The sequence below is a fragment of the Hyla sarda genome, chromosome 3 (assembly GCF_029499605.1).
Source record: "Hyla sarda isolate aHylSar1 chromosome 3, aHylSar1.hap1, whole genome shotgun sequence".
Classification (NCBI taxonomy): domain Eukaryota; kingdom Metazoa; phylum Chordata; class Amphibia; order Anura; family Hylidae; genus Hyla; species Hyla sarda.
The window spans coordinates 117,402,213-117,414,539 of record NC_079191.1 but is presented as its reverse complement, the minus strand read 5'-3'; the positions used below and the strand labels follow the sequence as shown (position 1 = coordinate 117,414,539).

Here is a 12,327-nt window from a genome sequence, read left to right as displayed (position 1 = left end):
TTTTATTAGCAATGACTTTGTTTTGACTTATATCATTATTACAATTTTTTCTTAAAGCGCAGTCAAACCCTATCAACCTAAATTACTATAGTGGGTAAATACGAGTGGTTTTGCATGATCCATGCTTGCCAGTTTTTTATCCTAAGTAATAAAATCTTGTGAAATATGTATATAGCGGGGAAGTATCAAGGGACAGCTCAGTGACGCATAGAAAGTCACGGATTGTTGAAAGTTCTCAACATAACGCTGCATGCATTGTTAAGTAACTATTGACAGATGCGAGCTTAAGTATCTCTCATTTCAAGCACCACTGGATCAAGCTACTGAATAACATTTAGTGGTTAGGTGAGTGCAATATATTATTATGCCTTTTTTAGAAGTAGACTTTATCAGCACCAATACTTGCATTCCGGATTTATTATAGGAGTGTTTATTCATATTCATGTATTTCTGTGTTTTAATGTATAACTTTTGTTTTCTGCATTTAAATCTTGTCTGTTAGGTATATACAGTCATACAGTAGACTGAGGCTTAACAGTGACTTCCCTTGTACTGTGACTATATGATGTCAGTGCAGCAACCCAGAGGGAGTTTAGCAGGAGAGGGAGCATGTAGGATAGCTAGATTCAGTAGTTGCACATGTTGTTATGGTTATGATCAGGTTGGCACAAGGGCTTTCACTGGGTTATATGTGGGGTTGCACAGTTGGAATGGATGGTACTAATGCCCACAGAGCATTTTTAGCGTCCATTCAGATGAATTGCGGGTTGTCTTTGATGTTAAACATGCAAATAATAAGCTGGACACACGTATCGGTGAAATGCAAGACAGTTATTTACTTAGAATACTTGGGAACTAATTCTTCAACAACAATACAGTCACCAGTACTACAACAGATGAAACAATGGCTGGAGTAGGGAAGAATCCTGAAATAATTTGAAGTTGTATGGTGGGGTCTCAAAAACTGTCTATGCTCCAGTCTATCCAATTAGGAAATTGCAATAGTTCACTCCTCTGATGGATACACACTGGTTGGCTCCAAGATGATATCAAGAAATAGCAGTAGTATTAAAGGGGTTATCCAGGAATAAAAAAATAAAAAATAAAATAAAAACAGAACTCATTTCTTTAAAAAAAAAAAAATTCCCTGTCTGTCTCCTGGTTGGGTGTGGTTTTGCAGCTCAGTTCCATCAAAGTGAATGGAGCCAAGTTGTAATACCACACCCAACCTGGAGACGGATAGGGAGGAGTTTATGAAAGAAATTTGCTCAGTTTTTTTGATTCCTGGATAACCCTTGTATCTAAATAGAGCTGTAATGCCTGATACAGGTCCTTAGGTAATTCTGTAACTTGGCAGCCACCAAATCGCTAGATCCTGCCTGTAGCTTTTAAAGGTCCTAGACGTGTTATGGACGTCTCCCCACATACTTTCATCTCTGTTTCTTTAGCTACTCCTCTACCTCCTGTTTCTTTAGCTACTCCTCTATTTATCAAGGTAAAAACAACACTGGTATAAAAGAGGCCACAATGTAACAATAAACACTAGTTCTCTCCTGTGTGAAGACGCAGCAAAAGAAGCTTCTCAGCCTCAGAGGCTGCCCCTAGCTAACTAGTGTAGTAATTTGGTTTTTCTCTCTTGGAAGGAGGAAGGCTTGACTACAGTATGAAATACTCATTAGCCATGCCCAATGGTGGAAATCAGTGATCATTCTAATTTCCACCATTAACCCTTTAGAAGCCATGATAAATGCTGATCATTGTGTCTAATGAAATATAAAGGTGCTGATGGGTTTGAGGGGAGCTCATCGGACCTTTGCAGTGCGATTGCAGATTTCCGATGAATTCAAATGGCAGCTGGAGATCTCTTATAATTCTTTGTGCTGCTGGATCTTCACTCCTGTGATACAGCCTGCCAGTGCCAGGCTGTATCAGCAGGGCTGTCTTATATTTTGATTGGACCCTGGGCAAGCAATCCCCCCCCCCCCCCACCACACACACACACACACCCCGCCTGACCGACCGACAGACACTAACAGACATACCCCTACAGACATTCACCTTGCCGTCCGTGGTTTCTTCTTTCCTCTGGCGGCCAGGACTGATGTGTGACATCGCTGAAGTCCTCCTGCGCGGGTCTGCAGAGGTGGAGGAACATCACTAGCATGAATTCCCCTGTCAGTCCCGGCCACCAGGGCTGATGCAAGGATTCCTGCCACCCTATGCAAATTCTCACTTTGACCTCACTCCAGCTGTTGCAAAACAACAACTCCCAGCATGCCCAATTGCAGTTTTACAATAGCTTGAGGCACCCTGGGAAACACTAGTGTTTGTGTGTATATATAAGCATTTCCCAACCAGAGTGCCTCCAGCTGTTGCCAAACTGCTATTGGGCATGCTGGGAGTTGTAGTTTTGCAGCACCTGGAGGCACCCTGGTTGGGGAACGCTGATATATACACATTAATCTTTCCCAGGGTGCCTCCAGCTGTTGCAAAACTACAACTCCCAGCATGTCCAATTGAGCTGTTGCAAAACTAAAACTCTCAGCATGTCCAATTGCAGTTTTGCAACAGCTGGAGGCACCCTGGGAAACAATGGGGCAGCTGGGCGCTGTGACAGTTTATTGAGCTCGGATTTGCTGCACAGCCGAGCCTCCCTGAAGCCGGCCAGGGACCAATCACAGCGGTTACCGGACGGTGATCGCTGCTATTGGTCCATCAGTACAGACGGACCAATAGCAGGGATCTGGTGTGGGTCTCCTCCTTCCCCCTATTCTCTGTCGCTTCACTGTGTGAAATGATCGGTGTTGAGGGGGGCCCCATCAGAGGAGGCCACCAGCAGGCACTCAGGATAGGAGCTGCACTCCGATCCTGGGTTAACCCTGTAGACGCTGTGGTCACTAAGACCGCAGCGTCTATTAGGGCAACAGAGGGAGGGAGCTCCCTCTGTCACTGACCGGCGCTCTGCAAAGTGAAAGCAGAGCATCGATGGTTGCCATGGCAGCCAGATGATAAGTGATCAGTCCCTACCTAAGGTAGGGACTGATCTATTCTATGCCTGTCAGTACTGACAGACATAGGCATAATTCAATGGAGTACAGATGTGTACTCCATTGTTTTTGTGTATAATAGTAAAAAATAAAAAATAAAGTGTGGGAAAAAAAGTGTGAAAAAAGTGGAAGCAAATTGTAAAAATTGAAAAAATTGTATGTATGTGTATGAAACATCCCCAAAAATAGTCTCTCCAAATACATCAACATGTCCCTCAAAAAAAGAGTCCTCCCAAAATTGCATCAGTGAAAAAATAAAAAAGTTACAGCTCACAGAATGCAGCTTCCAAACATGATTTCCAAACATGATTTCATTTTTTTTTTATATAGTTTTTGTGCCATAAATGAACTAAAATATAAAAAAAGAATATCAATTTGTACATTAACCACAGCAGTGAAACCACAATGTGATCCATAGGTGCAGGTCCTCCACTCCAACTTAGGTGCACAACTGCACTTGGGGTTGAGCACCTTATATCCCCTTAGATCACGTCAATGTAATTGTTTATCACCGTAATTGTATCAACCTGCAGTGTAATGTTAACATTTCATTTGTACCGCATGACGAACGACCTAAAAAATAAAAAACAACCACAGAATTGATTTTGTTATGTATACCACCTCATAAAAATAAAATAAAAAACGATCAGAGTGTCATATGTACCCCCAGAATAGTACCAATGAAAGCATCAACTTGTCTCCCAAAAAATGTTTGCACCCCTAGGCCCCTGTAATTTTATATGATTCCAACAAAATATCCTAAACTAAAAGGAGGCCCCAGAATCCACACAGCACGCCTTTATGTCTAATGTCTATGTGAGAGAAATGTAGCGCACAAAAGCCGCATATGCGATATTTGTAAGTACGTCAGAATTCGGGGAATAAATCTTGAGTTTTATTTCTTTGTCAACACCTACTGTGTTAAATAATTTTTTTTCCCTAATTCTTAAAATGTAAAAAAAAATATAAACTTTTTGTAAATTCTTCCTACACTCTGCTTTTATTTCTGTGAAACACCTAAAGGGTTAATAAACTTATTTAATTTTATTCTGACAACTTTTAGGGGTGCAGTTTATAAAATGTGGAGATTTATTGGGGTATCTAACATACAGGCTCCTCAATTCCACTTCAGAGCTGAACTGGTCCCTGAAAAATCTGCTTTTGCAATTTTTTTGAAAATCTGGAAAATTGCTACTAAACTTATATACCTTCTAACATTCTAAAAAAGTAAAGGAATAAAATAATGTTTATCAAATAATCGGAACATAAAGTAGACATATTTTAGATGTGAATTAATCATTAATTTGGTGCTGCATCGTATGAGCAGAAAATATCAAATCTAGAAAAATGCTAAACATATCAATCAAAATTTACCACTAATGTAAAGTACAATATGTCCCAAAAAAACAATCTCAGAATTGTTTTCATAAGTAAAAGCATTCCAAAGTTATTACCAAATAAGTGGACGCATGTCAGATTTTGAAAATTTGCCTTGGTCATAAAGGTCAAAACAGGCTGTTGGGTAAAGGGGTTAATGGAGTTGGAGTCCAGTCATCCAATAAATCCTTCCAGCTCATCTGGAGTACCCTGCCAAATAATGAGAATGTTGTCAATATAGAGGCCCCAGATTCTCAATGTCAAGTGAAGGGTTAGTTAAGAAAATACCTCTCTCCCATAGCGCCAGGAAAAGGTTGGCATAAAAGGGTGCACAGGCCACCATTCCCTGGAGCTGCAGGTAGAGAGTCTCATGAAATATGAAATAGTTATGGGACAAAATGAATGACAGCGCTTTCACAAGAAAATCCCCCAGATTTTTTGGTAATGAACTCGAGGCAAGAAAAAAACTTACCTCCTCAATTCTTGGTGTCTGATGGATGGATGTAAAGATTTAACATCACACGTAGCAATAATCATGTTATCCTCCAATTGTATATTGTCAATTTTTCTCAAAACATCATTGCCATCTTTTAGATGCGATGGCAGGGTTTCAACTAATGGCAAAAGGAAATGGTCAATGTATTTGCACAATGGTCCGCACAAGTTGTTACATCCAGATACAATGGGATGGCTAGGAGGACATTTAGAGTTTTTGTGTACCTTAGGTAACAGGTAAATGGATGCAATCATAGGATCATTGGGTAATAAAGAATCTCTCTGTTTTGGGGTCAATACCTCCGTATCCACCGCATTTTGAAGTAAAAAGTTCTGCCCTGAAAGACATAGTAGCGTCAAACATAAGTCTCTAATAATATTCCCCCTGTCGCAGTTGGTGCATCATCTCTTTTTCATACATACAACGGGGCCATAACACCACGTTTCCCCCTTTGTCAGAGGGTTTGATAATCACACCATTTAAGCCTTGAAGTTCTTTCAAGGAATGTCTTTGTTTCACAGTCAAGTTATCATTGAATATAGTCACAAGGATTTGTTCTAGTTCCCTGGTAACCAACTTAACAAACAGGTCAACTTTAGGGTACATCGAGGTAGATGTGTTTATCCTCTTAAGGACGCAGGGCGTACCTTTATGCCCTGCGCACGGTCCCGGTATAAAACGTATCCTACCGTATCATACCGGGTCGGTCCCGGCAGCTAATGACAGCCGGGACACTGGGCTAATAGTGTACGGCACCGATCGTTGTGCCACGCGCTATTAACTCTTGTTAAAGAGTGTTCAAAGTTGATTGTCGCATCTAAAATTAAAGTAAGAGCTTCCCGGCAGCTCAGTCGGGCTAATCGGTACCATTGCGGTGAAATCGCGATGTCCCAATCAGCTAGAACGCGAGCGGAGGTCCCCTCACCTGCCTCCGTCGCGTCCGATCGGCGATTAAGATCCAGGCTTGAGCAATCGACCGCCGATCACATTGATCTTTGCTGTGTCAATGCAAGGCAATGATCTGTGTATGAGATCGGTAGGTGCAGTGAAATAGCCACCAGGGGGGCTATAACACTGCAAAAAAAAAAAAGTGTAAAAAAAGTTAATAAAGATCATTTAACACCTTCCCTAAAAAAAGTAAGAATCACCCCCCTTTTCCCATAAAAAAAAAAAAAAACGTGTAAATAAAAATAAACATATGTGATATTGCCGCGTGCGGAAATGTCTGATCTATAAAAATATATTGTTAATTAAACCGCACGGTCAATGGTATACGCACAAAAAAAAATTTCCAAAGTCCAAAATAGCATATTTTTGCTCATTTTTTTATCATGAAAAAAATGAATAAAAAGCGATCAAAAAGTCCGATCAATATAAAAATTGTACAAAATAAAAACTTCAGATCACAGCGCAAAATATGAGCCCTCATACAGGCCCGTACGCAGAAAAATAAAAAAGTTATAGGGGTCAGAATCTGGCAATTTTAAACGGATATATTTTCCTGCATGTAGTTATATTTTTTTTTTTTTTAAGTAATACAAAATCAAACCTATATAAGTAGGGTATCATTTTAACCATATGGACCTACAGAATAAATATAAGATATCAAGTTTACCGAAAAATGCACTGCGTAAGAAATGGAAGCCCCCAAAAGTTACAAACTGGCATTTTTTCTTCAATTTTGTAGCACAATTAATTTTTTTTCCGCTTCACCGTGGATATTTTGGAAAAATGACTAATGTCACTGCAAAGTACAATTGGTGGCACAAAAAATAAGCCATAATATGGAATTTTAGGTGTAAAATTGTAAGCGTTATGATTTTTAGAAAGTCATGAGGAAAAAATGAAAATACAAAAAATGTCACATGTATATTTTTCATGAATTTTGGTATTTTACATTATTTATTATATCTTTATTTGGGTACTCACACATACATATAGGCCCAGATTTATCAAACTGTGTGAGAGCAAAAATTAAGTGATTTTCCCCCAGCAACCAATCACAGCTCAGCTAACGAGCTCTGGTAAAGTAAAAGCTGAACTGTGATTGGTTGCTATGAAAAAATCACTCTATTTTTTCTCCCACACAGTTTGATAAATCTGGGCCATAGAGAGTAACTTTTCATGTATATATTTGGGTACTCCCACATAGTATTATTTTGTGTGGTCACTAATCATCATTTTATTGTTTATTGTATTTCACTACTAATCTATTGATTGATTCATATTTACATATATACATTTCTTTCTCTCCTTTTATATATATTTATTCACTCTAATTATCACATTCAATATTGTATATATAGACCCCTGTTTTTATCTATATATTGATATGTATTATTTTTATTTATTAATTTATCTATATATGTGCAACCTTTATTGCTCTGCTGACTATGCTGCCTCATGTTTGTTGCCGCAGGATATTAGTTTCCCCTATAAATTATCCACCTATCATTCTGTCTGCCATTGACTTTTTGTTGACATATATATTAGCATTAATGTATGTGGCCTAACCGCCATGTACGTATGTGCGGCGGCCATATTTTTGTATATTCCTAATTGTTTACATGGCGGCGGTCATTCTTTAGTGGCCGTTTCCCATTGATAATCCTGGGTTACGATGTGCGCATGCGCAGCGGCCATTTTATTGTACTACAAGCCCAGTTTTGCCTCTAGTGTTTGTAGTTTGCCATTTTGCCGTGGCTGTTTGGCATGATATGATATATGCCATTTCTGTCCGACTCCATCCAGCATCTCTCCCACATGTGGCAGCAAACTACTCCAGCTCATAACTCCTTACAGGTGCATAACCGTGTTATGATTGGCCTAATATGAATTTAAAATGTGCCCTTCCCCAGTTGCCCACCACTCCTGAACAAGTCCCCTGGGTGGAATGTGACGGAGGTGTGGTGGGTGATTGGGGAACGGGGGTGTGGGGGTGTTGTCTCCATGTACATATTATCAGCCGGTCTCTGACCGCTCTTCCTGGTTTCCAGCTACTTTCACTTTCACTGATTGCATTATACATATTTTGCATTAATTTCATAATAAAGAATACTTATTTTTATAAATGGTCCTGTTTTGAGTGGTCTTTAGGATTAATAGGTTAAACAAATTTTTGGAACAGTGGGCTGTGCAAATGAAAAATATTTTTTTTCATTTTCACAGACCACTTTTCCAAAAAACTGTCAGACACCTGTGGGGTGTAAATGCTCACTGCACCCCTTACTACATTCCTTGAGGGGTGTAGTTTCCATAATGGGGTCTGAGCCATGTTGCGCATTCCTGAGCCATGTTGTGCACCCGCAGAGCAGTTTACGTCCACATATGGGGTATTTCCGTTTTTAGGAGAAATTGTGTTACACATTTTGGGGGTCACCTCCAGCTATTGAAAAACTGTCAGTGCATGCTGGGAGTTGTAGTTTTGCAACATCTGGAAGGGCACAGTTTGGAGACCACTGTGTAGTGGTCTCCAAACTGTGCCTTTCCAGATGTTGCAAAACTACAACTCCCAGCATGTCCAGACTGTCCAGGCATGTTGGGAGTTGTAATTATGCAACTTCTGGAGGGCCACAGTTTGCCTCTGCTGATCCCGCCGCATGGCCGCTGATTCCACTGCACGGCCACTTATCCCGACGGATCGCTGCTGATCCCCCCACAGTGCGGCTGCTGCCGCTCATCCATTCGCCGCTGCCATCGCTGATCTCCCCGCTCTGCCATGACCAGAGTGGGGGGATTCATTTTCAAAGTCCCGCCCCAGCCTGTGATTGGTCGGTTGCTCCCAACCGACTAAGCCAAGGGGATAGGAGGAGGTGACACCCCTACCACCTTATTCTTATATCCTTCAGGGTGATCGGGGCTGTCTCGGACAGCACCAATCACGCTTATTGACAGTTCCATCATGCCCCTGGGCGATGTTGTGGGATGCAATGGCAAGCTGCTGTGATCAGCATAACGCAGGGCGTGCAGGTACGCCCTGCGTCCTTAAGTACCAGGATGCAAGGGTAAACCCATACACCCTGCATCTGTAAGGGGTTAAAGGACTTTATGATTTATTGCATATCCACAAGTGCTACATTTGTCTGTGTCACTTCTGTCCTAGTGATTGAGCTTACAATGCGAGAAAAGGTCTCCCTGGCTCACGGTGTGGCATGCTTTCAAACTGTGTTTTGCATGATGGTAATATATAAGGTGGCAGGTTTAAAATTTTATGGAGCCATTTCATGGAGATGGTCTCCAGACTATATATGATTATTAAGACAGCAGGAAAATCACCCACACATCTCAGGAAAATGTATTATGTGGCTGAGCTGACATAGTCTCAGAGTAAAATGTCTGGAGAGTGAGTGTTGTATAAAATTAATTTATAGTGCTCAATTTCAAGGTATCCAAAAAGTGAGACAACTGTAGAAAACAATGGGTTGCCCAAATGTGCCCAGTCTGGTGTTTCTCAGAGCTATAAACCCATGAGAGCTTTGTAGTTTGTCACATGTATGGGCTGGTTACCCATATTAATGTTTTAAAGTCTATTCAATGAGTGGAAGTTTATTTTTTTCTCCTTCTAATCACCTTCTTTTACACATTCCACAGCCAGTTCTGTAACTGTGCCAAGTATGTTTCGGACGTGTGGTTTCAAATGCCATTTGCTTGTAATGTGCCGTTCTGTTTGTCATTATATCAATGTCTGTGGTGTACACATTATTTATATAACAAATGCTTGCTGTCTTAGGGAGTTAAGAGCAGCTCCCTTAGTGAGTACGGCTTGGCCTCTATGTACAAGGGGTTTACTGCATGTTAATTACTGTTGTTAATACATTCTTACCACTTTGTAAGTATCCCAAGGGTGTGTGCAGATTTCCCTGAACTGAACAAATGATGAATTTGTCAGACCTTGTAAATAATATTCAAACAATATGCAGAAAAAAAAAATGCTCTATGAGAAAGGAACAATTGATCCTTTCAAGGAAAAGTCACAAACAAGGCCAGCCTAAAATATTCAGGGTTATACAACTTTAAATCATCTTTTTTCTGTGATGGTAAGCAAGAATTCAAAGACATGGCATATGGCTTATTTCTTTGTTAAACATTCTGCTTCATTCTACTTCTTGATTTCAATCAACTTTTTCTTTTTTTTTTTTTCTTTCTTTATTTTAAACAAAACATCTTACAATGAAATCAAGCAGTAGGGTTCAACTCATTCCACAGCTTAAAACAAATCAATTTACAATGAAATCACCCAATAGAGTTCATCTACTTCCACCAGATCTTTATTTCCCCTTCCTGTAACTCCCATCTCAATTCTAGACTCCCGTACCTACGCGGATAAGCTATGGGTAGATGAGGAAGGTGAGAACAATCAAAAAGAAAATATAAGAAAGAAAAGTATCAAAAGATAAAGGAGAGAAGAAAGAGAGAGAGATGGAGATTTTATGTATTGTATCAGCCTGTTCTTCATATAACTTTTGTTTCTGAGTTCCCGTGTTTACCTCTACTTTAAATTTACTTTTTAAATATACTTTTTAAATTTAACCTTCCTATGCTGTTAATCTATCCATAAATTGGGCCCATTTCCCCTATAAATTCAAACATTTCAGGAGTTGGTACTAGGCAGTTGCCATGGACTGTTCCATGAGATAGTTATTATTTAATTTGTTTATTATATGGTATATGTTCGGGACTTCTACCTTTTTCCACAGTGTAACTATCTTTATTTTAACTACTGTCAGCATGTGTATCATTATGGTTATATCTGCTAAGTGTTTATCTTCTAATCCTAGATTTAATAGTGCGACCTCAGGTCCCCATGCAGGTGTGTTCCCCAGTATATTCTGCAGGGTTGTAAATACCTGTTTCTATAAGGGTTTAATATCTTTGCAGCCCCACCATATATGATGCAGTGTGCCAACCTTTATTTTGCATCTCCAGCATGTGTCCGATATCTTAGGGTGCATTTTAGCTAATATATATGGTGTCTGATACCATCTAAATAATAGCTTCCTGGCTATTACCAGGTGGGGAAACACACTTAGAGACCTTTATAGGCCAGATAAAGGATGCTTACCACTGTTCAATAGTAAAGCTCTTTCCCATATATCTTTCCCATTTCTTACAGGGAGGTAAGGTACTCACATCAGGTGATAGGGCTTCATAAATTTGTGAGATCCCTCTTTGCAGTCTGTTATGCGAAAATAACTTTGCCCTAAGTGACGACTTTTTTAATTCTTGCAAAGAATTTATTGACAAAACAAAATGTCTTAGCTGCAGGTAGTTATAAAATTCAGTACGTGGAATATTACATTTTTCAGTAATAGTAGAAAAGTGGAGTAAGCCGGACTGATCTGCAATATCAGCATATTTGTGGATTCCATTATTTTCCCACAACTTAAAATTAATATTGGGGATTTGATATTGGATTGCCTCCATTGACAGATCATATAGTGATATTGGTAATATTCTCTCCCTAATTTGGGGAAGTAGCCACACTCGATTTGAAGCTGTTACTGTAGACAAATACTGCCTATTCGGTCCCACAATAAAGCTTCCAAGGGGCCCTTGTTAGCTACTATTCTTTCAATTTCCACTCATTGTTTTGTTTGGTCCCCCCTCCACCATGCTTGGGCCTGTTCTAACAGGACAGCATAGTAATGATGCTGTAGATTGGCGGCTCCTGCTCCCCCTCTATTAATTGGTAGGGATAAGAATTTTGCAGCTATTCTTGGCTTTTTACCTTTCCAGATAAAATGTGATATCCGCCTTTATATTTAAACTATTGTTATTTTGGGGATATTTACTGTCATGTTGCGAAATAAGTATAATATCTTCGGTAGGAGGGTCATTTTGACCACTGCGATGCGACCCATCCAAGAGGAGGACACTTTAGAAAATTTGCCTATATCGCGACAGAAGGAACTAAGTAGCTCGTTGAAATTGCATTTAACCATTGCTGTCTGTGCCATTGTTAATGTAATACCCAAGTATTAATTGACCTTGGGTCCATTTATATGGGTATTTGTTTTGTAATAGAGCTTGTGTTCTTGGGGTCACTCCTATACCCAATATTAATAATTTTTTGAATTAATTTTATAGTAGCTAATTTTACTAAACTCTTCAAACACCTCTGTCACACCCACTAAAGACTTTTCAGGCGATGTAATGCAAAGTATTATGTAATCCGCAAAAAGTCCATTGTGGGGATTTTTCCCACCTATTTGTACCCCAGATATTAGGGGAGAAGATCAAATTTTTTGGGCTAAGGGTTTTATCATAAGAGCGAATATTAGCAGGGGAGAGGGGACACCCCTGCCTAGTCCCGTTGGTTATCTTAAACTCTTTCGACAGAGTGCCTGAGGTTTTGACAAATGGCGATGGAGTAGTATAAAGGCCCATTATTGCTCAAATAAAGGAACT

At 39.8% G+C, this 12,327-nt stretch overlaps 1 long non-coding RNA gene across 1 annotated transcript in view; it reads right to left on the bottom strand.

The window, feature by feature from the left end:
- LOC130360612 (uncharacterized) overlaps positions 1–12,327 on the bottom strand; it is a 119,992-nt gene that overhangs the window by 11,528 nt on the left and 96,137 nt on the right. Inside the window, exons 3-5 of the long non-coding RNA XR_008890732.1 lie at positions 5,145–5,257; positions 4,897–5,038; positions 4,502–4,634 (exon numbers count right to left, since the gene is read on the bottom strand). This is a non-coding gene — a long non-coding RNA (uncharacterized LOC130360612). The remainder of the gene's footprint in view (positions 1–4,501; positions 4,635–4,896; positions 5,039–5,144; positions 5,258–12,327) is intronic.